At 42.6% G+C, this 26,780-nt stretch overlaps 1 protein-coding gene across 1 annotated transcript in view; it reads left to right on the top strand.

The window, feature by feature from the left end:
- The window catches only part of LOC143030489 (glutamyl aminopeptidase-like), a 95,690-nt gene that overhangs the window by 1,347 nt on the left and 67,563 nt on the right, over nucleotides 1-26,780 (top strand). The window lies entirely within an intron of this gene.

Genomic DNA, 26,780 nt, shown 5'->3' with positions numbered 1-26,780 from the left:
TCTACTGCAGCCTCTTTTCGAGACAGCCAGACACCACCCTACGGCAGTGAGCTCAGAGCTCATTATTAGCAGATCTCTGGGTAGGTCTGAGACCACTCACACTCCACACATCGGGAATGCAAGGTCACAATTCCTTGACTAACGTCCCGTACCTACTCGCTGCTAGGTGAACAGGGGCTACACGTGAAAGGAGACAAACCCAACTTGTCTCCGCCCGGCCGGGGAATCGAACCCCTGTTCTCCGGCTTGTGAGGCCAGAGCTTTACCAATCCGTGTGTGTGTGTGTGTGTGTGTGTGTGTGTGTGTGTGTGTGTGTGTGTGTGTGTGTGTGTGTGTGTGTGTGTGTGTGTGTGTGTGTGTGTGTGTGTGTGTGTGCATACGTGTATGTAAGAGTGTGTGTGCGTGTATGTGTGTGTGTGTGTGTGTGTGAGAGAGAGATTGTGTGTGTGTGTGTGTGTGTGTGTTACAATTTGTCATTACGTGTAAACAGGAGATCGTAGCGATAAATCGCTACGATCTCCTGTTTACACGTAATGACAAATTGTAACAACCTCGCTCGCGACTGACGTCATATTTTTCTGGTGTTTGATCAAACATTTTGGTGTTTTATGATTTTTTGTTTTATTTGACCAAATGACAAGACATCTTGTCATCGGAGTTGAATGGGTTCAACGTCTTTGAGGAATAATGTGTTGAGAATAATACCAAAGAAAGCTGGATTAAAAAAAAAAAAAAAAAAAATCGTGATGTATTATGGAGAGAGAAAATAAGTCCTTTCTTCGTGGGGAGATTCAAATGCATTTAGATAAGTAGCATAGTAATCTGAAAATGGTTGGTGGAATTCAACTCTTTAAATGTAATTTCTGTAAGTGGAAATGATTAAAGTATAATTACAGATTAGTGAAATACCGACAGAAAAACAGGTAGAATATATATATATATATATATATATATATATATATATATATATATATATATATATATATATATATATACATAATATATATTGGTTTGATTGCAATTATCCTAATTTAGCATCCGATCCTATACAGCAAAAATGCTCATGATAGAATATTTTTCCTTACGTATAGGTCCATTCCAGAAGTTTACGTTAGGACAGTGGCAGTTTTGTAGCAAAGGTATAAAGCAAGGTTTACACGCTACGATAAATTGTAGCTATTTATTGTAATGAAAAGGTTGTTACAATTTGTCATTACGTGTAAACAGGAGATCGTTTACACGTAATGACAAATTGTAACAACCTTTTCATTACAATAAATCGCTACAATTTATTGTAGCGTGTAAACCTTGCTTTAGGGAGAAAAGTCAACTAGTCGCTCGGACTATTCTCGCGCTTCTGGCAGCCAGGTACCCACAAGATGCCACTTTTTCTCGTAACAATTCCGTTTCCACCCGAATTATTCTCTCTGTTCCCGACTTCTAAACTATACGGTAAACATATCTAAAAACTAAGTCGCTGAGTAACCAGAAGTGTGTTAGTGGTGACACCGGTGGGTTAAAGAGAAACCAAAATATGCGAGGCTAATGTGCGCGGCCTACTTTCTCGTGGTCCTCTCCGCCTCAGGCCTTCCGCGAATGTAAACAAGGCGGAATGCACAAGTTGAAATGATGACAAAAAATGGTCATTTTGTAACATCATCTACGTGTTGCGTCCCCTTAGTATCGGGGGTTGGGTTAAATCCAATCATCGTCTTGATAGAAAAAAAAATTGTGTTTTGCTGGGAACCCTTGAGAATACGATAACAACATGTCTTGTCATTTGGTCAAATAAAACAAAAAATCATAATAAAACAACAAAATGTTTGATGATCAAACAGCACCAGAAAAATATGACGTCATCAGTCCTCCTCGAGGAGGAGGACTGATGACGTCATATTTTTCTGGTGCTGTTTGATCATCAAACATTTTGTTGTTTTATTATGATTTTTTGTTTTATTTGACCAAATGACAAGACATCTTGTCATCGGAGTTTAATGGGTTAACGTGAAAGGTTAACATCCACTTCTTGGTAAGCTGTTCATATGGTCTGAGCTGCCTATTTGTAGTTCATTTTTTTTTTTTTTGTAAGGATTGTTGCCTCGCGTTGCTCTAAATGAAAATCCGCAGGACGACTGAAGTCAACACAGCTCTCCAAGAGGAAACGCCAGAATGTTATGGTGCACGATTGTAGAATGTCCCATTGTCACTGGAAAACGGGGTGGAGAAAGAGGAGGGTACAAGGAAGCAAGGAAGAGGAAGGGGATGGGAGAAGGAAGGAGAGGAGGAGTGGGAAGGAGGAGAGATAAGGAAGGAAGAGGAGGAAGGGGTGGAGAAGGAAGGGGAGGAGGAGGAGGAGGAGGAGAAAGGTCAGGAAGGGGAGGAGGAGGATAGAAGGCAGGAAGAGGAGGAAGTAGTTATTTGCCGGTGCCATCATTAGCTCTCCTTTTATGGAAAGGTAGAGGGAAAGTAGCAGAGGTTAACCCATTCAACTCCGATGACAAGATGTCTCGTCATTTGGTCAAATGAAACAAAAAATCATAAAACACCAAAATGTTTGATCAAACACCAGAAAAATATGACGTCAATCCTCGCTTCGCTCGCAGCGAAGCGAGGACTGACGTCCTATTTTTCTGGTGTTTGATCAAACATTTTGGTGTTTTATGATTTTTTGTTTCATTTGACCAAATGACGAGACATCTTGTCATCAGAGTTGAATGGGTCAACTAGCTTGCTAGCTTGGGCCCGGTTCTAAAAGGCCGTTTACACGATCAAACTGTTTGTCAAACCCGGTTTGTCAAACAAATGTTTGAAGTGATATTTGACCGTGTGAATGCTATATTTGGTTGTCAAACACGTTTGACAAACGTGTTTGACAACCAAATACCCCATTCGCACGGTTAAACCACTTCAAACGATTGTTTGACGAACCGGGTTTGACAAACAGTTTGACCATATAAATGGCCCCTAAGACTGTTAGGCCCCGCGACGTACAGCTGGAGAGTGATGGTGGAATTTGAAGATGAACGCCGGAGAGATGATTCTTACGTCCATCTGGCTGGACGGCTACAGGAAGACAGACATACCTACCATTGATCCCTCTATGTTACGTTCAAAGACAAGATTCGCATTTCGTTTAGGATATGGAGACGTATCCTTATCCTTTTCAGGAATTTAGTTAACTACTGTAGTTTTGCTGTATTTTCATCTTCAAGACCCTGTTCAGTTCTTGCGATAAAAAAAATCAGGTTTCTTTTTCGATCTTCATCAGTTTTTGTTCCTCTGGCGTTGAAGAACATTAAACTACGATGACAAGATCCTTGTCATTTGGTCAAATAAAACAAAAAATCATAAAACACCAAAATGTTTGATCAAACACCAGAAAAATATGACGTCCGTCCTCGCTTCGCTCGCGAGCGAAGCGAGGGCTGACGTCATATTTTTCTGGTGTTTGATCAAACATTTTGGTGTTTTATGATTTTTTGTTTTATTTGACCAAATGACAAGGATCTTGTCATTGGAGTTTAATGGGTTAACTTGCTTTTCACGTTTTCTATTGAACCAATTTTGTTTCTCGTGTGGTATTTTGGTCACGCTTAACATATGCAATTTCCTCTTCTCTCGTACCGTAAAGAATTGAAAATTGTGTTTTATTCCTCAATATATTCAATCTCATTTCTGTCCCTTATCTTGTGGCTCTGCATGTTTCACCTCGGAAACTCGAACTCAGTTACGCTTTTGCTTTTGGCTGTTATAACCAGCTCTATAATAGTTTCTTGTATATATGACCATTCGTTACCATGGGGAAGGATACGCCAGGAGGCGCTGAGTAGCTGCGGCCGAAGCCGTCTCCTTTGCCCCATGCGCTTTCGCATGGAGATCGGAGGAAAGTGCGGGACTCGAACCCATGTTCTGGGAGTTGCGAGACTCGTATGCTTCCGAACGCGCTACATTAGAAGGGGTTTACACGTGTCTAACGGTTCGTCGAACGGGGTATTTGGTTGTCGAACAAGGTTCGACAACCAAATACCCCGTTCACACATCACACATCACGTGTCTGTCGAACCGCGTTCGACGAACCGTTAGAGCGTATAAAACCCCACATTAGAGAAGTTCTTTCTGTAGTGGAGTGATATATTCGGTCTATGCCCATACATCCACAACATGAAGACAGTAAAAGGTTCTAACCCCCTTTGTTGGCTACAGGTGGCCAGAACTGAAAGTAAAAGTGGCACCCAGTCACATCAAGCTTACGACCTGCTTCCAACCACCTTCGACCGAAAATCAAGCGATCGGTGGGCGACACAAAACCTATGCAAGGAATTGAAATGGAAAAAAAAAAAAAAAAAATTGTGGTTGATAAGATGAAAATCTATGTACTGGAGACTATTCAGTGTGTTGTAATATATCCATCTATCTATCGAACTTTCTATCTATCTTATTGCGGACTACCAGCGACTCCCAAAGGCTACCTGCAATTGACCGGCGGCCATCTGGTCGCCAGTGGTCGGAAACAGGTCTTAAGCTCGGTGTGACCGGAGCCCAAAGCTCGACCCAAACAGGGCGGAGGGATGCGCCGTGCCGGCTCCTGGCCCTTTCTCTTTTTATGACAATACTGTCGTTGCGAAACTCTGCCTGCGACCATATGATGCATTAAGTCGCTTGATCCTTTGCAGTCGCTATTTTCATTACCTTTTTTTTTCCGCCGCATCAAGTAATTTTTTTTTTTTTTTTCGTGTTTCTTGTCGATCTAGCCGTAGTGAGGACAGCTCTGTTGGGTGGAGCTAGAATGAAGCTAAATCAAATCACCCGTCTGAAGAAATTAATTCTTTAACCCATTAAACTCCGATGACAAGATTCTTGTCATTTGGTCAAATAAAACAAAAAATCATAAAACACCAAAATGTTTGATCAAACAGCACCAGAAAAATATGACGTCAATCCTCGCTTCGCTCGCGAGCGAAGCGAGGACTGACGTCATATTTTTCTGGTGCTGTTTGATCAAACATTTTGGTGTTTTATGATTTTTTGTTTTATTTGACCAAATGACAAGAATCTTGTCATCGGAGTTTAATGGGTTTTAACCGAGAAAAAAAAAAAAAACGTTGAAAACAAGCGTTTTAGTTTGTTTATATTTGAATTTAGTTTCATGGGTGTTACATCTGGGACTTGCTTTCTCCTTTGAATCTCGCCTCAAGGACCAGTGATAGAACATAAGAATGAAGGAGACTGCAAGAGACCATAAGGCCTATACTAGGCAGATCCATGTCCATTACTCCATAAAGTTGTCTATTGGTAAACCAGCTCTTGCTTGGACCTGAGTGTTAGGTAGCGTCACACTAGGCATTTCTCGCTAGCATGCTCCTCGCTTTTGCTACTTGCTTTGCTAGCAAATTTTTTGCGTATCCGTTACACAAGGAATATTTGGATGTTGACGTTTTGGCTAGCGGCTAGCAGTTAGAGAAAAACTAACAAATGTTCCCGCCAAGTATTCTCCTGTTATTACGTGTATTACTGTGGTAGTCAAATAAGAAAAAAAAAAAAATAATAATAATAATAATAAGAAATAATAAAATAAAAATAAGATCGATTTCATATTGTTTTTTATGATAATTAAAAGACAAAAGATTTAAGAAGTGATAATTAAAGATAGAAAAAATCGTTGACTGTAACAATAATATGGCTGCTCAATTCTATGTATAAACTCCAGGAATTGTGGCTCGTTTGATCACTTAAGTATCAAAACTTGTCATTGGTTCTTCTCAGCAAGTTATCCACTTTTCTCAACAGCAAAGGTCAGTAGCATGCTACTCACTTTGGATACAAAAAAAGTTGCAAAAGCAGTAATATTCTGACCAGAAACACCTAGTGTGCCGTCAACATTAGTCCTACCCCGTAGTACTGGCATTCGATCCCCGGGGTGAGTCCAAAATACCATCTCTCCATCGCCTACATTCCAGCCAGTTGGGATTCTTTCTTGATAGGCCTATATTCTGTCAGAACTTGGTTGCTATGACACGTGCTCACTACGTTAAATCATTTATCAAATTCATTTACTGTTTCCAGATATGTTTGTCAGAATATTGACTGTTGATAATAGCTCCTTCGGGCCTCACCTGTGACCATTTTGTGCGGTTCTAAAAATTCCTTGAAATGAACCCTGGGAAGGGGGTAGCATTGTTGCACCAAATTCCCGACGTTTCGTCCAGTTGGTCACGTGTTGGTCGACAGCGGGAGTCGCCGGAACAAATGCCAATGCCGGCCGCCGGTTACGTTCCCTCGAGTTTGTCACGTGTCGGCCCCACGTGATGTGCCCGTACTAGACTCTGCTCCAACCGACGTTGTTGTTGTTTGTCTCTTGCAGGCGAAGACGATCACAACTTCTGGTCAGAATGTAATGATAGTTATGCTAATAAGAACACGGGCACGTGTGTTCACTTATGCAAAGTAGACCACTTGGAAAAAAAGAAACTAACGAAGCAGAGCGCTTTCGTATATTACATCTTCAGTGCAACAAGTGCACTGAAGATGTAATATACGAAAGCGCTCTGCTTCGTTAGTTTATTTTTTCCAAGTGGTCTACTTTGCAATGATAGTTATGTATATTAATCACCACTAGCGGTTGTGTGTGCGAAGATAGTCGATAAGTCCGAGCCTAGCCTAGAGTAGTCTGTGGTAGTGAGGGCTGGAGACTGCTTAGGAAGAACCAGGCTGATAGGTACTGTCTCTATTTTTTTTTCTTTTTTCTCTCCTTTGGCGTATCTGCACTTTCTCGTCCACACGCTTAGTTTCCTTGCCCGAGACGCTAGTGGTCGCTGAGTCTGTAGCCAAGTGACGTACATCACGTAAGTTGTGCGAGCACAGGCTAGGAAACATAACGGGTAGCACATGTCCATTCTAGCGGACCACTTCACACAATATCGAGCACAAGGGCGGTGCAGACAAGGTCATCATATTAAGACAGCAGGTCAGGGCTCGTAGTAATGGATTGAAATTGGACAATTTCAGACATAAAACAGAAATAGGCAAGAACTGGTTTACCAATAGATTGGTTAACGAATGGAATAGACTTAGTGACAATGGAGTGAACACGCCAGCAGTTGGTTGTTTAAAGAGAAGATGACATTATGGATAGGGACGAAAGGTAGTGACATGAAACTGCATAGTATAGGCGTTATGCTTGCAGTCTCCTCAGTTTTTATGTTCATCACTGGCAGGAGCACACAGGCAACACCCACAACATAAATGGGTTGGAGGACCTGTGTATGGAAAGTGGGGATAAGAAAAAAAAAATATAAAGAAAAATAATATGAAGAAGATGAAGAGGAAGAGGAAAATGAAGGAGAAGATAAAGGACATGAAAATGAAGATGAAGAAGATGATGAAGATGAGGGAGAAGATGAAGAAGATGATCATGATGAAGATGAAAGAGAAGATGAAGATGATGAAGATGAAGATGAAAATGATCAAGATGAAGATGATCAATATGGTGATCAAAATGAAGATGATCAAGATGATTAAGATGAAGATAAGGAAGATCAAAATGAAGAAGATGAAGTTGAAGATGAAGATATGAAGATGAAGAAGATGAAGACGAAGATGAAGAAGATGAAGACGAAGATGAAGAAGATGAAGACGAAGATGAAGAAGATGAAGACGAAGATGAAGACGATGATGAAGATGAAGACGAAGATGAAGATGAAGACGAAGATGACCAACAAACAAACAAATAAACAAACCAGTTTAAAGGTAGTGACTTACGTAATTCCTCCTAGTATCTGCATATTTGAATGTATGTATGTATGTAATGTATGTATGTATGTCTTTTTTCAATCACAAATCACTTTTAATTCCATGCCATCGCAGTCGAGACTGAAGAATCGCTCGATGGAGGCATCCGTTGGAAATTGAAACGTGGACGAGCCGAGGATTCGAACCCAGCTAACCCGTAACAAAGTTACAGTGACTTAAACCAATACGCTATCACTGTATTTAAGTCACTGTAACTTTGTTACGGGTTAGCTGGGTTCGAATCCTCGGCTCGTCCACGTTTCAATTTCCAACGGATGCCTCCATCGAGCAATTCTTCAGTCTCGACTGCGATGGCATGGAATTAAAAGTCATTTGTGGTTGAACAAAGATATTAATTGATCATTGGGAACCATTCAGTAAATATGTATGTATTGTATGTATGGTATGTATGTATGTATGTATTTTGTGTACGGCTGCTATAATTCGGCTCCTATAGCATAATCCGTCTCATGGTTCTGTGTCCCATAGTACCCAGTGGTTTGCGCGCCTTGTGTGATTTCAAATCTGTCAAATGTATCATATCAGGGGTCTTGACTGATTTGATTACTCAGTCGTGGTCACTGAGATGAGCCAGTCTATAATTCTGATTAAGAGGATTAATTATCTCTACGTGAAATTGGCCTCGCTTCCTTTTTCGGGGGTATCACTGCAATCACTTTGAAAAGAGAAATTAGTTATATTCTATTATTATTATTTTATTTTATTTAAATTTGGTCAAGAGCTGCTCTTCACAATGGCATATGAAAGTCTCTCTCTCTCTCTCTCTCTCTCTCTCTCTCTCTCTCTCTCTCTCTCCTTGTGAGTGTGTGTATTTCTGTGTACGAGCACGCGCATGCGCGCATGCGTTTGTGTATAATTTGGTGTGAGTACATGAGCAAGCATAATTTGTTATATCCATATTTGTAGAGAGAGAGCGCCGGAAATATTTCACTTTTTTCTTCTAGTTGTTTTCGTTGCTGAAACCTGTCTAACAGGAAAACTTGCAACTGCGAAAGTTGGTTATGAGGACAGGTTCTTAAACGAAAGTGACCGCTCACCACTTGCGGGCGGGGGCAACTCTCAACTCTACTGTTTTTTTTTTTTGTACACGTTATTTTCATGAGACCCAGCTTTGAACCGAATGTAATATATAAATATATATATATATATATATATATATATATATATATATATATATATATATACATATATATATACATATATATATATATATATTAACCACACACACACACACGCCTCGTGGCGCCACTACGGCGGCCCAGGTTCGAATCCCGCCCAGGGCTGAAATAATTTCAGTAACACTGCGCTGCGAGTCGTTACTCCAACTCTCGTGGGCGGGGAGTTGGGTGTGTATGTGCGTGTAAGGTCACAGCAGTACCCATAGATCGGTCCTATATGAGTTCTGAGTTCTCTTCCGGGAAGGAAATAGATGTAGATCATGACCTCTTACTCTCCCGTTCTAATGTAAGATAATGTCAATTGGGCCGAAACATTTCTTTGACCTGAATGTGTTAATCGTGACAACCTTTCTCTCTCTCTCTCTCTCTCTCTCTCTCTCTCTCTCTCTCAATATATATATATATATATATATATATATATATATATATATATATATACCTTTCTATCTTTCTAAATCCCTGTCTATCTCTCTCTCTTTCTCTTTCTCTCTTTCTCTATCTCGTTTTAATCTCTATATTTATTCTTTATTTCTTTCTTTCTCTATCTCTCTTACTTTTTCTCTATCTCTAACTCTTTCTCTATCTTTCTCTTTCTTTATATCTTTCTCTATTTCTCTTTATATATTTCTCTCTATATCTTCCTCCATTTCTCTTTATATCTCTTTCTCTATATCTTTCTTTATATCTCTTTCTCGATATCTCTTTCTCTATATCTCTTTATCTATATCTCTCTTTCTATATCTCTTTCTCTATTTCTCTCTCTCTCTATCTTTCTCTATTTCTCTCACTCTTTTTCTCTTTCTCTATATCTTTCTCCCTTTCTCTTTTTCTCCCTTTCTGCCTTTCTCTTTTTCTCCCTTTCTGCCTTTCTCTTTTTCTCCCTTTCTCTTTTTCTCCCTTTCTCCCTCTCTCTTTCTCCCTCTCTTTCTCCCTTTCTCTCTCCCTTTCTCTCCCTTTCTCCCTTTCTCTCCTTCTCCCCCCTCTCTTTCTCTCTTTCTCTCTTTCTCCCTTTCTCTTTCTCCCTTTCTCTTTCTCCCTTTCTCTTTCTCCCTTTCTCTCTTTCTCCCCCTCTCTCTCTCTCTCTCTCTCTCTCTCTCTCTCTCTCTCTCTCTCTCTCTCTCTCTCTTTCTCCCTTTCTCCCTTTCTCCCTTTCTCCCTTTCTCCCTTTCTCCCTTTCTCCCTTTCTCCCTTTCTCCCTTTCTCCCTTTCTCCCTTTCTCCCTTTCTCTTTCTCCCTTTCTCTTTCTCCCTTTCTCCCTTTCTCCCTTTCTCCCTTTCTCTTTCTCTTTCTTTCTCCCTTTCTCTCTTTCTCCCTTTATCTCTTTCTTCCTTTCTCCCTTTCTCCCTTTCTCTCTTTCTCCCTTTCTCCCTTTCTCCCTTTCTCTCTTTCTACCTTTCTTCTTTTCTCCCTTTCTCCTTTTCTCCCTTTCTCCCTTTTTCCCTCTCTCTTTCTCCCTTTCTTCCTCTCTCCCTTTCTTTCTCCCTTCTTCCTTTTCCCTTTCTTCCTTTCTACCTTTCTTTCTCCCTTTCTCTCTTTCTCCCTTTCTCTCTTTCTCCCTTTCTCTCTTTCTCCCTTTCTCTTTCTCCCTTTCTCTCTATTTCCCTTTCTCTCTTTCTCTCTTTCTCTCTTTCTCCCTTTCTCTCTCTCTCTCTCTTTCTCCCTCTCTCTCTTTCTCCCTTTCTCTCTATCTCTTTCTCCCTTTCTCCCTTTCTCTCTATCTCTTTCTCCCTTTCTCTCTCTCTCTTTCTCCCTTTCTCTCTCTCTCTCTCTCTCTCTTTCTCCCTTTCTCTTCTCCCTCTCTCTCTTTCTCTCTCTCTTTCTTCCTTTCTCTCTTTCTCCTTTTCTCTCTTTCTCCCTTTCTCTCTTTCTACCTTTCTCCTTTTCTCCCTTTCTTTCTCTCTTTCTCCCTTTCTTTCTCCCTTTCTCCCTTTCTTTCTCTCTTTCTCCCTTTCTCCCTTTCTTTCTCCCTTTCTTTCTCCCTTTCTTTCTCCCTTTCTTTCTCCCTTTCTTTCTCCCTTTCTCCCTTTCTTTCTCCCTTTCTCCCTTTCTTTCCCTCTTTCTCCCTTTCTCCCTTTCTCCCTTTCTCTCTTTCTCTCTTTCCCTCTTTCTCCATTTCTCTCTCCCTATCTTCCTTTCTCTCTTTCTCGCTTTCTCTCTTTCTCCCTTTCTCTCTTTCTCCCTTTCTCTCTTTCTCCCTTTCTCTCTTTCTTCCTTTCTCCCTTTCTCCCTTTCTCTCTTTCTTCCTTTCTCCCTTTCTCCCTTTCTCTCTCCCTTTCTTTCCCTTTCCCTTTCTCTCTTTCTCCCTCTCTCTCTATTTCCCTTCCTCTCTTTCTCCCTTTCTCTCTTTCTCCCTTTCTCTCTTTCTCCCTTTCTCTCTTTCTCCCTTTCTCTCTTTCTCTCTCTCTCTTTCTCCCTTTCTCTCTTTCTCCCTTTCTCTCTCTTTCTCCCTTTCTCTTTCTCCCTTTCTCCCTTTCTCTTTCTCCCTTTCTCTTTCTCCCTTTCTCTTTCTCCCTTTCTCTCTTTCTCCCTTTCTTTCTCCCTTTCTCTCTTTTTTCTCCCTTTTTTCTCCTTTTTTCTCCCTTTCTTTCTCCCTTTCTCTCTCTCTCTCTCTCTCTCTCTCTCTCTCTCTCTCTCCCTTTCTCCTTTTCTCCCTTTCTCCCTTTCTCCCTTTCTCCCTTTCTCTCTTTCTCCCTTTCTCCCTTTCTCCCTTTCTCCCTTTCTCCCTTTCTCCCTTTCTCCCTTTCTCCCTTTCTCCCTTTCTCCCTTTCTCCCTTTCTCCCATTCACTCTTTCTCCCTTCCTCCCTTTCTCCCTTTCTTTCTACCTTTCTTCCTTTCTTCCATTCTCCTTTTCTCCCTTTCTCCCTTTCTCTCTTTCTCCCTTTCTCTCTTTCTCCCTTTCTCTCTTTCTCTCTTTCTCCCTTTCTCCCTTTCTCTCTTTCTTCCTTTCTCCCTTTCTCCCTTTCTCTCTCCCTTTCTTTCCCTTTCCCTTTCTCCTTTTCTCTCTCTCTCTCTCTCTCTCTCTCTCTCTCTCTCTCTCTCTCTCTCTCTCTCTCTCTCTCTCTCTCTCTCTCTCTCTCTCTCTCCTTTTCTTCTAACGAGGGGATGTATATTTATTTATAACCTCTCCTCAAGGAATTTGTCTGCTAGGCTAGGCACCATTTTGGTAACTGTTCTTTTTACTCTTTAACTTTTTTTCACGAAATCCACACCACTGCACAACCTTTTAGTCTTTGACGGATCAAATTCAATTTTTTCTTCCTTTTCTTTTCAAACATCTTTCCGTCCATGCACCGAATTGCCACTATCCAGTTCCTCTTCATGAATCTTGTTAACGTTTTTCATACATGCATCCATATATCAAAGGCCTTTTTTCCACCTTATAAGGGAGGTAGCCAAAAAACAAAGGCATAAAAATGACTCTCACCTATTCCATCCCTATCATACTCCACTCCCCTCCACCCTCTTCCCTCCCTCTTATCTTAGCACCTCGTGGATGATGGGTCACCCCTGCATCTCGCCCTAGTGACAAACTTTCCATCACCGGAAATCCCTGAACCTGGGAACTTGAGTACATAAGAATGAAGGAGACTGCAAGAGACCATAAGGCCTACACTAGGCAGTTCCATATCCATCACCACGTGCCTTCCTGGACCACATCCCAGACAAGAACTCCCATTGTCTCCAATACCTTCGCTATTTCCCTCCAGATTCCCCTGACTGGTGTCATGGTCTCTTAAGCCATTCAACTCCGATGACAAGATGTCTTGTCATTTGGTCAAATAAAAAAAAAAAAATCATAAAACACCAAAATGTTTGATCAAACACCAGAAAAATATGACGTCAGTCCTCGCTTCGGAAAGATAATTGGATATTTGGGGATTTGAAAATTCAAATATTGTAACTGAAGTCGTTTTTACTCAAACGAACTCTCAACTGTCGACGCATAGTGATGACTCCGTTACTACCCTTACTACATCGCGCGCGCACACACACACACACACACACACACACACACACACACACACACACACACACACACACACACACACACACACACACTCACTCTCTCGGTGGCGCGGTTGGTAGAGTCCCAGACTGTCAGTACGGCGGTACCGGCGGTACCTGGTTCGAATCCTGTCCAGGGCTGAAAATATTTCAGTATCGCTGCGCTTCGAGTCGTTATTCCAACTCTCGTGGGCGGGGAGTTAGGTGTGTGCGTGCGTGTAAGGTCATAGCATAACCCATAGATCGGTCATACGAGCTCTGAGCTCTCTTCCGGGAGAGAAATAGCTGTCGATCATGAGTCCAACACGGGATCCAAAGACCAAGGTGGAGAAAGGTGAATCACACACACACACACACACACACACACACACACACACACACACACACACACACACACACACACACACACACACACCTCTATTTGTCGACAATGTCGCGATCGAAGTATGGAGTGTGAGGTGGTAAAGTAAGGAGAAATTTAATAAAAAGGAGTGAAAAAAAATAATTAAGTGATCAATATTCTCTTGAGTGATAACTATAATCATCCTCCATATGATAATTCCACGTGACCGTGGTTCGTAGAGGCGCAGCTAGAGTCTGTGGTGCGGGGGTTCTGGTATCTTGGTTAACTTGTTTATGAGAATGTGTGTGTGTGTGTGTGTGTGTGTGTGTGTGTGTGTGTGTGTGTGTGTGTGTGTGTGTGTGTGTGTGTGTGTGTGTGTGTGTGTGTGTGTGTGCGTGTGTATGTGTGCGTGTGTGTGTGTTCGTCGTGATGGAATATTTCTTTTGAGTCAGAGTTCCCTTCATCTCCAAAGCGGGAAAAATCCTTTTGGACAGAGGAAAAACGATGACAAAAAGAGAGAGAGGGAGGGAGAGAGAGAGAGAGAGAGGGAGGGAGAGGGAGAGAGGGATGGAGAGAGAGAGAGAGGGAGGGAACGAGAGGGAGGAGAGGAACGAGAGGGAGGAGAGGAACGAGAGAGAAGTAGAGAGATTGAGGTAGAGAGATTGAGGTAGAGAGATTGAGGTAGAGAGATTGAGGTAGAGAGATTGAGGTAGAGAGATTGAGGTAGAGAGATTGAGGTAGAGAGATTGAGGTAGAGAGATTGAGGTAGAGAGATTGAGGAATAGAGATTGAGGAATAGAGATTGAGGAATAGAGATTGAGGAATAGAGATTGAGGAATAGAGATTGAGGAATAGAGATTGAGGAATAGAGATAGGGACAGGGAAGGAGGGACAGGGAAGGAGGGACAGGGAAGGAGGGACAGGGAAGGAGGGACAGGGAAGGAGGGACAGGGAAGGAGGGACAGGGAACGAGAGTGAGGGAGGGAGTGGGAGATGGAGGGAGAGGGAGGGAGGGAGGGAGGGAGAGAGAGAGAGGAAGAATAAAATGCACGTATCCCAGCAAATGTCAAACAGCGCTCTAGGCTTATTTCGCATGAGAGAGAGACAGACACAGAGGGAGAGGAAGAGAAAGAGAGGAGGAAGGAGAGAGAGAGAGAGGAGGGAGGGAGAGAGAGAGAGAGAGAGAGAGAGAGAGGAGGGAGGGAGAGAGAGAGAGAGGAGGGAGGGAGAGAGAGAGAGAGGAGGGAGGGAGAGAGAGGGAAGATGGACGGATTGATAGAACACTAAGGGTTAGATATGGATTTATTTGGATGGAATTTAATTCAGACATGAGTCTGAGGTGAATAGAATTTGCCGGCTTTGACTTTAATGAAATTGTACAAGCAGAGCCACAAAGGACATTTTCTTTCGACCAGAACACGCCAAAAGTCGAAGTTAAAAAATCTGTTGTTTCTTGATAATGATAATAATAATAATAATAATTATGATTATGATGATTATGATTGATTATGATTGATTATGATTGATTATTATTGATTATGATGATTATGATGATTGATTATGATTGATTATGATTGATTATGATTGATTATGATTGATTATGATTGATTATGATTGATTATGATTGATTATGATTGATTATGATTGATTATGATTGATGATGATTGATGATGATTGATGATGATTGATGATGATTTGATTATGATTTGATTATGATTATGATTTGATTATGATGATTATGATTTTTTATTATTATTATTATTATTATTAGTAGTAGTAGTAGTAGTAGTAGTATTATTATTATTATCATTATTATAATAATGATAAAGGTGACATAATGGTGTTATCATTGTAACAATAACAACGATATTAGTTAATGATGCGATGGTAGTTAATGACGGGACAGTAGTTATGATGCGATGGTAGTTAAGAATAATAATGATATGTTGCTTACATAAAACCACAATTCCACAACAACTTGCAACGGTCCTTGGGTCGTGCTGTACATGTCTGTGGGAAAAGACCTCGGATTTGTATGTTTGTTTCTGTAATACTTAGGGATCAGTCGCCGGTTGGCAGCTTTCTCTCTGTAAAAAAAAAAAAAAAAATCCTTTGGTCCTGTTCACATTAGCGGTTCAAACCGCACCGGTTGAAGTACAATGTAAGTCAATGGAGACGTTCACACACACACATACCCACGCAATTTTTACTTAATTGTGTGCTACCGCCGCGGTTTCCGTGCTGTTCAAACCGCTAGTGTGAACAAGTCCTTAGACTAAGTCCTGTAACCGACTACCAGCCCCTTGGAGTTCCACCTCCAGCCGTTGTTAGTACTCGTACATACATACATACATACGTACATACATACGTGTATGCATACATACATACATACATACATACGTGTATGCATACATACATACATACGTGTATGCATACATACATACGTACATACATACGTGTATGCATACATACATACGTACATACATACGTGTATGCATACATACATACATACATACATACATACATACATACATACGTGTAAGTAACCACTAGGAAAAGTAAACTAACGAAGCAGAGCGCTTTCGTATAATTACATCTTCAGTGCAGATACAAAGAAGGAATTAATTCCTTCTTTGTATCTGCACTGAAGATGTAATTATACGAAAGCGCTCTGCTTCGTTAGTTTACTTTTCCTTGTGGTTACTTACGCATTTGTGAACACACGCTCCTAGTGTTTTTATTGCATACATACATACATACATACATCCTCTCTTTGAAATGGTCTCACTATAACTCAGTCGATCTAGGGGGAAAGCAGGGATTCCAGTTTTGTTTGAACAGGAGGAATCGATCAACAAGCTGGTTCCAGTTCTGCGTCTTGGGGAACAGGGTTGATATGGTTGGCAAACAAAACAGGGACTTGGTAGAGGGGATTGCAAAGTTAATCCTGAAAAACAGACAAAGAAAAATAACAAATTTATATATATATATATATATATATATATATATATATATATATATATATATATATATATATATATATATATATATATATATATCGACCTTGGATCTGTTGTCGTGAGCGTAGGGAGACAACGAAGTAACGTCCACTCAGCAGAATCCAAGGTCGCCAATGCATTGTGTGTGTGTGTGTGTGTGTGTGTGTGTGTGTGTGTGTGTGTGTGTGTGTGTGTGTGCGTGTGCGTGTGTGTGTATGCGTGCGTCTGTGTCCGCCATCATGGCGACGTCACAATTTAGCGAGAATCATAAATTTGCATTTCGTATATTTGGCAGTCGGAAAACTTTCTCATTCATTTATTTGTTTGATTGTTTATTCATTTTCTTATTTTAATTACTTATTTGTTTGTGAGCATTCGTAGGAAAAAAAAAATATTTACTTTGTTATTTCAATTTGCATGACGACAGATATGCTACAAATTATGTGATTCACCTCCTCGACATCTGATCGATTGCAAAGGAATATCCAGTTCGCACACGTTCAGTTGTCGTCACCTGTTGACAGTGCATGTCTTCGGGTCAAAGATTTACGGCGTGAGTCTTGTAACACACACACACACTCGGTGGCGCGGTTGGTAGAGTCCCAGACTGTCAGTACGGCGGTACAGGTTCAAATCCTGCCCAGGGCTGAAAATAATTTCAGTATCGCTGTGCTTCGAGTCGTTACTCCAACTCTCGTGGGCGGGGAGTTGGGGGTGTATGTGCGTGTAAGGTCAAAGCATTACCCATAGATCGGTCATACGAGCTCTGAGCTCTCTTCCGGGAGGGAAATAGCTGTCGATCTCGAGTCCAACACGTGTTCCAAAGACCAAGGTGAATCACACACACACACACACACACACACACACACACACACACACACACACACACACACACACACACACACACACACACACACACAGTAGAAATTTCAAGGTGACAAAACTTTGCGAATAGTTTTTCATCTCTGTAAGTCTGCATCTGTGACGGATGGCCCGTTGCTTTCGTTCCCGTCTCGCAATCTATGGTTCAGAGTTCGAGTTCAATGCGGCCAAGTTCCTCCTGCCTAGAAGACCATAAATTGAATAATACTGTAAACCCAGATATGTATTACAACACAAGGGAGAGGTAGGGGCGGATGTCTTGTGGAACTCTGTTTCTTCGTTTTCTGGCGACAGATTTGACACTAAGATGAATCGTAACACATCCACTAACTCTCACTAGCTTTTGGGTTGTGGACCTTACGCCCCCGACAGACGAGCGGGTTGGCCGCCGCGGGTGCAAAGCGGGTCAGCCGCCGCGGAACCGCTTTATATTGATTCCTATGTAAAACACTATGTAAACCTCTCGTCTGACATAGCCAGGCGGGCTGGCCGCGGCGGTTTCAAGTGGGGAAATGCGTCTCACCCGCCGCGGTCAGGCGGGTAGACCGCCCGTGTGACATCAGCCTTAGTGGGAGGTTCTTTAGACATCCCAGGTGTGGTCTATAGACGATATGTTAGTGACCACTAAAGCAAGGTTTACACGCTACGATAAATTGTAGCGATTTATTGTAATGAAAAGGTTGTTACAATTTGTCATTACGTGTAAACAGGAGATCGTAGCGAGCACCAGAAAAATATGACGTCAGTCCTCGCTTCGCGAGCGAAGCGAGCGAAGCGAGGACTGACGTCATATTTTTCTGGTGCTCGCTACGATCTCCTGTTTACACGTAATGACAAATTGTAACAACCTTTTCATTACAATAAATCGCTACAATTTATCGTAGCGTGTAAACCTTGCTTTAGAAAAAGGTGGCATAAAGATGGAAGTCAGGAAGGAGGGAGGCGGGTAAGGGAAGGAGGGAAGGATAAATAGAGAGGGAAGGATAAAAAGAGAGAGAAGGATAAATAGAGAGAAGGGAAATACTTAAAAAGAGGAAAGGAGAGGGAGAGGAAAGGAAAAGGAGGGCGTTAGAGAAGGAGGGAGAGGAGAGAGGGAGGAGGTTAGAGGAGGAAGGGTTAGGGTAGGAGTGAGTGAGGGAGGGAGGGAGAGTTGGAGGAGTGATAAGGAAAGTGAGAGAAGGAGCAGAGGAGGAGAGGAAAGGTTAAGAAAAGAGAGAGGATAGCTGCAGGGAGAGAGGCTTGGAAGTGAGAGTAAACGGGCGAGGAGGAGGAGGAGGAGGTGATGAAGGCTTGATGGAATCCTGTATCACACTTACACAAGGTCGAACTCGCCGGGTTGCGTTGGAACTTCAACTTTCTATCACAGAACAATCCTGTCGATATAACGTCAATAGCTCCGCATGGGTTTTGATTTTACTAAATAAAATCAAAACCCATATCATAGGAGGAAAAGTGTTAGAATGGGTTAGAGCTTGGATCAGTGACAGAAAACAGCAGGTCACCATAAATGGTGTAAAATCCAAATGGGGGAGTGTTTCTAGTGGAGTTCCCCAGGGCTCGGTTTTGGGTCCCTTATTGTTCATTATGTACATAAACGACTTGGACAATGGGATTAATAGTGATGTTAGTAAGTTTGCGGACGACACTAAAATTGGACGCCTAATTAGGTCAGGAGACGACGCCGAGATTCTGCAGGATGATCTCAAAGTGCAACGTGTTAAACGTAGGGCTACAAAACCCCGAAAATAGATATAGCTTAGATAACACGTTTTTAGAGAAAATTTGGTGTGAGAAAGCCTTGTGGATTCTAGCAAGACCTGACCTTAAATCCAGGAAACAGTGCATTAGCGCCAGGAATAAAGCTAACAGAGCATTAGGTTTCATTGCTAGGACGGTTACGAATAGAAGTGCAGAGGTAATTATCAAACTCTGTCTAGCGTTAGTTAGACCTATCCTTGACTATGCGGTACATTTTTGGTCTCCGTCCTATAGAATGGACATCAATTCACTAGAATCAGTACATAGGAGAATGACCAAAACGATACATGGACCCAGAAACTTAACTCACGAAAATAGGCTTATGTACCTTAACCCATTCAACTCCGATGACAAGATGTCTTGTCATTTGGTCAAATAAAACAAAAAATCATAAAACACCAAAATGTTTGATCAAACACCAGAAAAATAGGACGTCAGTCGCGAGCGAAGCGAGGACTGACGTCATATTTTTCTGGTGTTTGATCAAACATTTTGGTGTTTTATGATTTTTTGTTTTATTTGACCAAATGACAAGACATCTTGTCATCGGAGTTTAATGGGTTAACCTTACAAGATTCGACTGCCTGGCGAAGAATAGGGTGTAGAAAAGACAAAAAAGAAAAAAGAGAAGAACATGTTTACGAAGAACACAAGGCCACGCACGCTTCCCGGCCGAACGATAGCGGTCACCTGTTGCATTTCTCTGCGCAGTAACACTAACCGGGCAAGGAGCTAGGGGCCAGATTGACCCCCCTTCCCCCCGCTCCCCCCCCCCTCTCTCTCTCTCTCTCTCTCTCTCTCTCTCTCTCTCTCTCCCTACCCTCCAATGACTGCCTCTCTCCCTCACTCTCTCTCTCACATTTGATCATACGATCCTCCTTCTCACACTCTCCCTCCCTCCCTCACTCCCTCACCCTCTGACTCACATTCATATCCTCTTCGCCTTCCTTCCCTCACTTCCTCTCTTTTACACACACACACACACACACACAAGTTAGATGAGAAAGTGGTGTGTGCAAAAACAATACATGAATTTAAAAATAGTTTAGATAAAATGAGATATGAAAACGGGACACCACGAGCATAGCTCCCCTTCCCGTAAAATACAGCTAGGTAAATACAACTAGGTAAATACACACACACACACAATGATATATCTTTTATCGATCTATCTCGTATTTCTTCCTTCCGTCATTCTCTCCTTCACGCGCTTTGCGTCCTGATGTTCCACACCACCCCACAGCAACCTCTCTCCTGCGCCGCTGTCCTCCTCAGTCTCTCTCTCTCTCTCTCTCTCTCTCTCTCTCTCTCTCTCTCTCTCTCTCTCTCTCTCTCTCTCTCTCTCTCTCTCTCTCTCTCTCTCTCTCTCTCTCTCTCTCTCTCTCTCTCTCTCTCTCTCTCTCTCCCTCTCTCTCTCTCTCTCTCTCTCTCTCTCTCTCTCTCTCTCTCTCTCTCTCTCTCTCTCTCTCTCTCTCTCTCTCTCTCTCTCTCTCTCTCTCTCTCTCTCATCTAGCAACAGCCATGGTGTCCTCCTCCACCTCCTCCTCCTCCTCCTCCACCTCCTCCTCCACCTCTTCCTCTTACCTCCTCTCCTTCTACTCTTCCTCCTCCTCCTCCACCTCTCCCTCTTACCTGTCCTCCTTCCACTTCTCATCATCTTACCTTTCCTCTTCCTCCTCCTCTTCCCCTTCTCTTCCTCCTCCTCCCCCTCCTCCTCCCCACCTCTCCTTCTTACTTCTCCTCCTCCTCTCCTTCTCTTCCTCATCTTCTTCTCTTCCTCCTCTTGTCTTCTCTCGTACTCATCTCCTCTTCTTCTTCCTAAGGCCACCTCCTTCTCTTCCTTCTGTTCCTCCTCTCCTCTCCTCCTCTTACCTCTCCTCCTCCTCCTCCTCCACCTCCCTCTTACCTCTCATCGTACTTCTCATCCTCTTATCTCTCCTCTTCCTCCTCTCCTCCTCATCTTCTCCTTCTCCTCCTCTCCTTCTCTTCCTTTCCCTCCTCTCCTTTTCTTCCTCCTCTTGTCCTCTCCTTCTCTTTCTCATCTCCTTCTCTTCCTCCTCTCCTCTTCCTCCTCCTCTCCTCCTCCTCCTCTCCTCCTCCTCCCCTACTCCTCCTCTCCTCCTCCTCCTCCTCTCCTCCTCTTACCTCTCCTACTCCTCCTTACCTATCCACCTACTCCTCTTACTCTCCTCCTCCTCCTCCTCCTCCTCCCCTCCTCCTCCTCCTCCTCCTCCTCCTCCTTCTCTTACCTTTCCTATTCCTCCTCATTCTCTCTCTTCCTCCTCCTCTTCACCTCCTCCTCCTCTTCACCTCCTCCTCCTCTTACCCCTAACCCTCCTCTTCACCTCCTCCTCCTCTTACCCCTAACCATCCTCTTCACCTCCTCCTCCTCTTACCCCTAACCCTCCTCTTCGCCTCCTCCTCCTCCCCTTCAATTCCTCCTCCTCTTCTCCTCCTCCTCCTCCTCTTCACCTTCTCCTCTTCACCTCCTCCTCCTCTTACCCCTAACCCTCCTCTTCACCTCCTCCTCCTCTTACCCCTAACCCTCCTCTTCACCTCCTCCTCTTCACCTCCTCTTCACCTCCTCCTCTTCTTACCCCTAACCCTCCTCTTCACCTCCTCCTCTTCACCTCCTCCTCTTACCCCTAACCCTCCTTCTCCTCTACTTCTCTTCCTCCTCTTCCTCCTCTTCTCTTCCTCCTCTTCTCTTCCTCCTCTTCTCTTCCTCCTTCTCCTCTATTTCTTTTCCTCTTCTTCTCTTCCCCCTTCTCCTCCTCCTCCTCTTATCTCTCTTCATCCTTCTCTTCCTTCTCCTCCTCCTCCTCTTACCTCTCCTCCTCTTCCTTTTCCGTCTCCTCCTCCATTTAGCTTTCCTCCTCCTTTTAGTTCTTCTCCTACTCCTCCTCCTCCTCCTCCTCCTCCTCCTCCTCCTATTCATATTAGCCCTCCTCCTCCTCATCATCATCATCTTCTTATCTTTCCTCCTCTTCATCTTCCTCCTCATCTTAGCTCTCTTCTTCTTCTTCTTCTTCTTCTTCTTCTTCTTCTTCTTCTTCTTCTTCTTCTTCTTCTTCTTCTTCTTCTTCTTCTTCTTCTTCTTCTTCTTCTTCTTCTTCTTCTTCTTCTTCTTCTTCTTCTTCTTCTTCTTCTTCTTCTTCTTCTTCTTCTTCTTCTTCTTCTTCTTCTTCTTCTTCTTCTTCTTCTTCTTCTTCTTCTTCTTCTTCACCATCCTTTTACCTCTCCTCCTCCTCTCACCTCGCCTCCTCCTCATCTTAGCTCTCCTTCCCATCCTCCTCTTCTCCCCCCTCCTCCTCCTCCTTCTCCTCCTCCTCCTCCTCTCCCTCCTCCTCCTCCTCCTCCTGTTACCTCTCCTCTTCCTCCTCTTACGTCTCCTCCTTCTCATCTTAACTTTGCTCCCCCTCCTGTTACTTCTTCCTCTTCTTCCTCCTCCTCCTCCTTACCTCTTCGTCTTCTTTCCTCCTTCCTCCCCTTCCTCCTGTTCCTCGTCTTGTCGCTCATCCTCTTCTTAACTCTCTTCTTCCTCTTTTTCCTCCTCACCTCTTCCTCCTCCTCCTCCTTACCTCCTCGTCTTCTCTCCTCCTTCCTCCCCTTCCTCCTGTTCCTCTTCTTGTCGCTCATCCTCTTCTTAACTCTCTTATTCCTCTTTTTCCTCCCCACCTCTTCCTCCTCCTCCTCCTCCTCCTCCTCCTCCTCGCCCCCAAGGGGCCGCGTTCTCCGGGTCACCCACGTCCAGTCTCGCCCGAGGCCCACACTGAATAATGAATAGAGGTTGCGGGTTCTGACCAGGACGCTTACCCTAGGTGCCGCCGTTCACCCTATGTGCCGCCGCTCACCCTAGGTGCCCTCGTCCACCCTAGGTGCCGCCGCTCACCCTAGGTATCTTTTGTCCTCCAATTTCACAGTCGTTCGGGGTCGCGCGCACGAACGCGGTCAGACAGTTGTCCCAGGTCAATGGTGTCACGTGGTTCGATTTGGCTGAGGGGTATTTTGATGCACATTTGATTTGTTCGTTTATTTGTTTGTTTATTGATTTGTTTCGAAATTTATGAATTCGTTTATTATTTAGCTGGTTTTTTTTTTGTATTAGATTATGTACCCTATTCATTTATTCATACTTGTTTATTTATCTATTGATCTATTTATTCATTTGTTTATTGATACATTTATTTGTTCACTCACGTATTTATTCATTTACTCATTTATTAATATATTTTCGTCTATATATTCATTTTTCTTTTAGCTATATATTTCGTCGAGGCAAAACTGTCATTTCTTTAAGAGCCAAAGATAGAACGTTGTTCCTGAAACAAGAGAACGTAAAACATATACAAGTTTGAACTCAGTCTCTCTCTCTCTCTCTACCAAAGTCTTTCTCTCCCAGAGGCTCTCTCTCTCTCTCTCTCTCTCTCTCTCTCTCTCTCTCTCTCTCTCTCTCTCTCTCTCTCTCTCTCTCTCTCTCTCTCTCTCTCTCTCTCTCTCTCTCTCTCTCTCTCTCTCTCTCTCTCTCTCTCTCTCTCTCTTTTCCTCTCTTCCTAAAGTCTTTCTCTCTCCCTCCCATAGTCTTTCTCCCTCTATCCCAGAGTCTCACTCTCTCTTTTTTTTTCCAGAGTCTCTCTCTCTCTCTCTCTCTCTCTCTCTCTCTCTCTCTCTCTCTCTCTCTCTCTCTCTCTCTCTCTCTCTCTCTCTCTCTCTCTCTCTCTCTCTCTCTCTCTCTCTCTCTCCCCATAGTCCCCCTCTCCCTGAGTCTCTCTGTAAGAGGCTGGTAGGTAAAGGTAGATAAGTAAGGTAGACGAGGGGTAGGTGACGAGAATTTTATTTCTATGAGTTTGGTGTTTGGTAAGCAATAGTCGCGAAGGAGTTGCGTAATCTCGCTCCTCGTCTAAAGTTTATAAACAATCGCTAGTGACCAGATTTTAATGCTGATGTAACAATACATAAACTAAGCCATTCATGGATCGATATCGTGATTGCTTGAGTAAGCAGTATTGCTGAAGACGTTGTAACAGTCTTTCTGATTGGAGAAAGGGTGGAGGAGGAGAAAAAATGATTGATTCACTGGAGTAAACTCGCGTCCTTAGGGGAGCCACTAAGATGTAAGAGTAAAGATCATTGGACTGGGGAAGTCGTGACGTCGGTGCAGAGGTGGCTCAGTGAGTGAATTGGGGGTCCTAGTTGGGAGTCCCTTGGTGTAAATTGACAAGCCAAGTGTAATATTATTCGGAGAGAAAAGAAGAAAACTTTTACCTCCGTTTAATTCACTCCATAAAGAAACATTACTTACTTCCTACAGAAAGATATAGTAAATGACATTCTTAAGTAAGACAGTGATGAAAAGAAAGCTGAAAGTGAAAGAGGAAATACAAAACCATTGAAAGGAACAGTAAAAAGAAGTAAACGGTAGTTACTACTGTGGTAACGGAGGTGACGGGTTAAACTCTCTCCCAGAGTCTCTCTCCCAAAGTCTCTCTTCTAGAGTCTCCCTCTCTTCCAGAGTCTCCCTCTCTTCCAGAGTCTCCCTCTCTTCCAGAGTCTCCCTCTCTTCCAGAGTCTCCCTCTCTTCCAGAGTCTCCCTCTCTTCCAGAGTCTCCCTCTCTTCCAGAGTCTCCCTCTCTTCCAGAGTCTCCCTCTCTTCCAGAGTCTCCCTCTCTTCCAGAGTCTCCCTCTCTTCCAGAGTCTCCCTCTCTTCCAGAGTCTCCCTCTCTTCCAGAGTCTCCCTCTCTTCCAGAGTCTCCCTCTCTTCCAGAGTCTCCCTCTCTTCCAGAGTCTCCCTCTCTTCCAGAGTCTCCCTCTCTTCCAGAGTCTCCCTCTCTTCCAGAGTCTCCCTCTCTTCCAGAGTCTCCCTCTCTTCCAGAGTCTCCCTCTCTTCCAGAGTCTCCCTCTCTTCCAGAGTCTCCCTCTCTTCCAGAGTCTCCCTCTCTTCCAGAGTGTTCCTCTCTTCCAGAGTCTCTCTCTCTTCCAGAGTCTCTCTCTCTTCCAGAGTGTCTCTCTCTCTCCCAGAGTCTCTCTCTCCCAGAGTCTCTTTCTTCCAGAGTCTCTTTCTCTTCCAGAGTCTCTCTTCCAGAGTCTCTCTCCCTCCCAGAGTCTCTCTCCCTCCCAGAGTCTCTGTACCTCCCAGAGTCTTTCTCCCTCCCAGAGTCTCTCTCTCCCATAGTCTCTCTCCCTCACACACACACACACACACACACACACACACACACACACACACACACACACACACACACACACACACACACACATATATATGTGTGTGTGTGTGTGTGTGTGTGTGTATGTGTCAATGGCAAGGTTATTGTGACAGTTTCTTGTGCTTTTCTCTCTTAGAATGTTCTTCCTTTCTATAGACAGTAACCCAATTGTTACTCCATAAGTTATACTGTTGGGTAGAGGACATAATTAGCTGTATCACTGACGATGTAATACACGAAAGCGCTCTCGTGCACCAACGGAAGAAGCACGCCGCGGGTACAGGGGATGGAACTCACGGGTACGTGGCGGCCCGTAGAATCAAAGCGAATCTCCTTATATCCCTGTATCTTGCTGTTTGTTCGCGTTATGGGATTTGTGATTGGTTAATATCATTAAACTCCGATGACAAGATTCTTGTCATTTGGTCAAATAAAACAAAAAATCATAAAACACCAAAATGTTTGATCAAACACCAGAAAAATATGACGTCAATCCTCGCTTCGCTGCGAGCGAAGCGAGGACTGACGTCATATTTTTCTGGTGTTTGATCAAACATTTTGGTGTTTTATGATTTTTTGTTTTATTTGACCAAATGACAAGAATCTTGTCATCGAAGTTTAATGGGTTAATATCATTGCCACACTCGGCCAGCATACTCCAGTATTACCTAAGAACTTCAGACTAAGTGTTCAGGGCGGCGGGTAATGACACTCAGATAGAAAATTATAAAGTAAGTTTATCAGAGCACTGACAGACGTGCGTACACTTCAGTTCTGTAACAAAACTGACTCCACGCCAACCTTGCGTTGGCGCGAAAAAGCATACATGAATCGCATTTGCGATTACAAAAAAAAAAAAAAAATATATATATACCTGTATATATATATATATATATATATATATATATGTCGCATTTGCGATTAATATATATATATATATATATATATATATATATATATATATATATATATATATATATACATATACAATGATAAATATATATATTAATGAATAAACAATACTGGAAATATGTACATACAAAACACAAGAAATATCATCATTACAAAAATGTTGGGTAAACATGGACTGTTGTATTACTCAGTGTCGAATGCCCAGTAGAGTTGAGTGCTACTCTTGCTGTAATGAACCATGAGGCTCCACTTACCTTAAGCAGTCATCCCTGATTGACTGAACCTATTTCCGTTTTTATATTCATTTATTCATTCATTCATATAATATATATAATTTACACACACACACACACACACACACACACACACACACACACACACACACACACACACACACACACACATATATATATATATATATGTATATATATATATATATATATATATATGTATATATATATGTATATATTCATATGTATATATATATATATATATATATATATATATATATATATATATATATATATATATATTACTGATGACCCACTTTCGGAGAAGAATAAGCGAAAGTATAAAGATCTGTACATTTTGATCACTAACTGTGATCCTCTTCAGCAGATATGAGTAGAGAACAATGTGTATTCATACAGAAGTAGTGATATATATATATATATATATATATATATA

Source organism: Oratosquilla oratoria, chromosome 12, assembly GCF_046742065.1.
Source record: "Oratosquilla oratoria isolate Oo_2021 chromosome 12, ASM4674206v1, whole genome shotgun sequence".
In the NCBI taxonomy this organism is placed as follows: domain Eukaryota; kingdom Metazoa; phylum Arthropoda; class Malacostraca; order Stomatopoda; family Squillidae; genus Oratosquilla; species Oratosquilla oratoria.
This window is presented reverse-complemented; position numbering and strand designations above follow the sequence as displayed.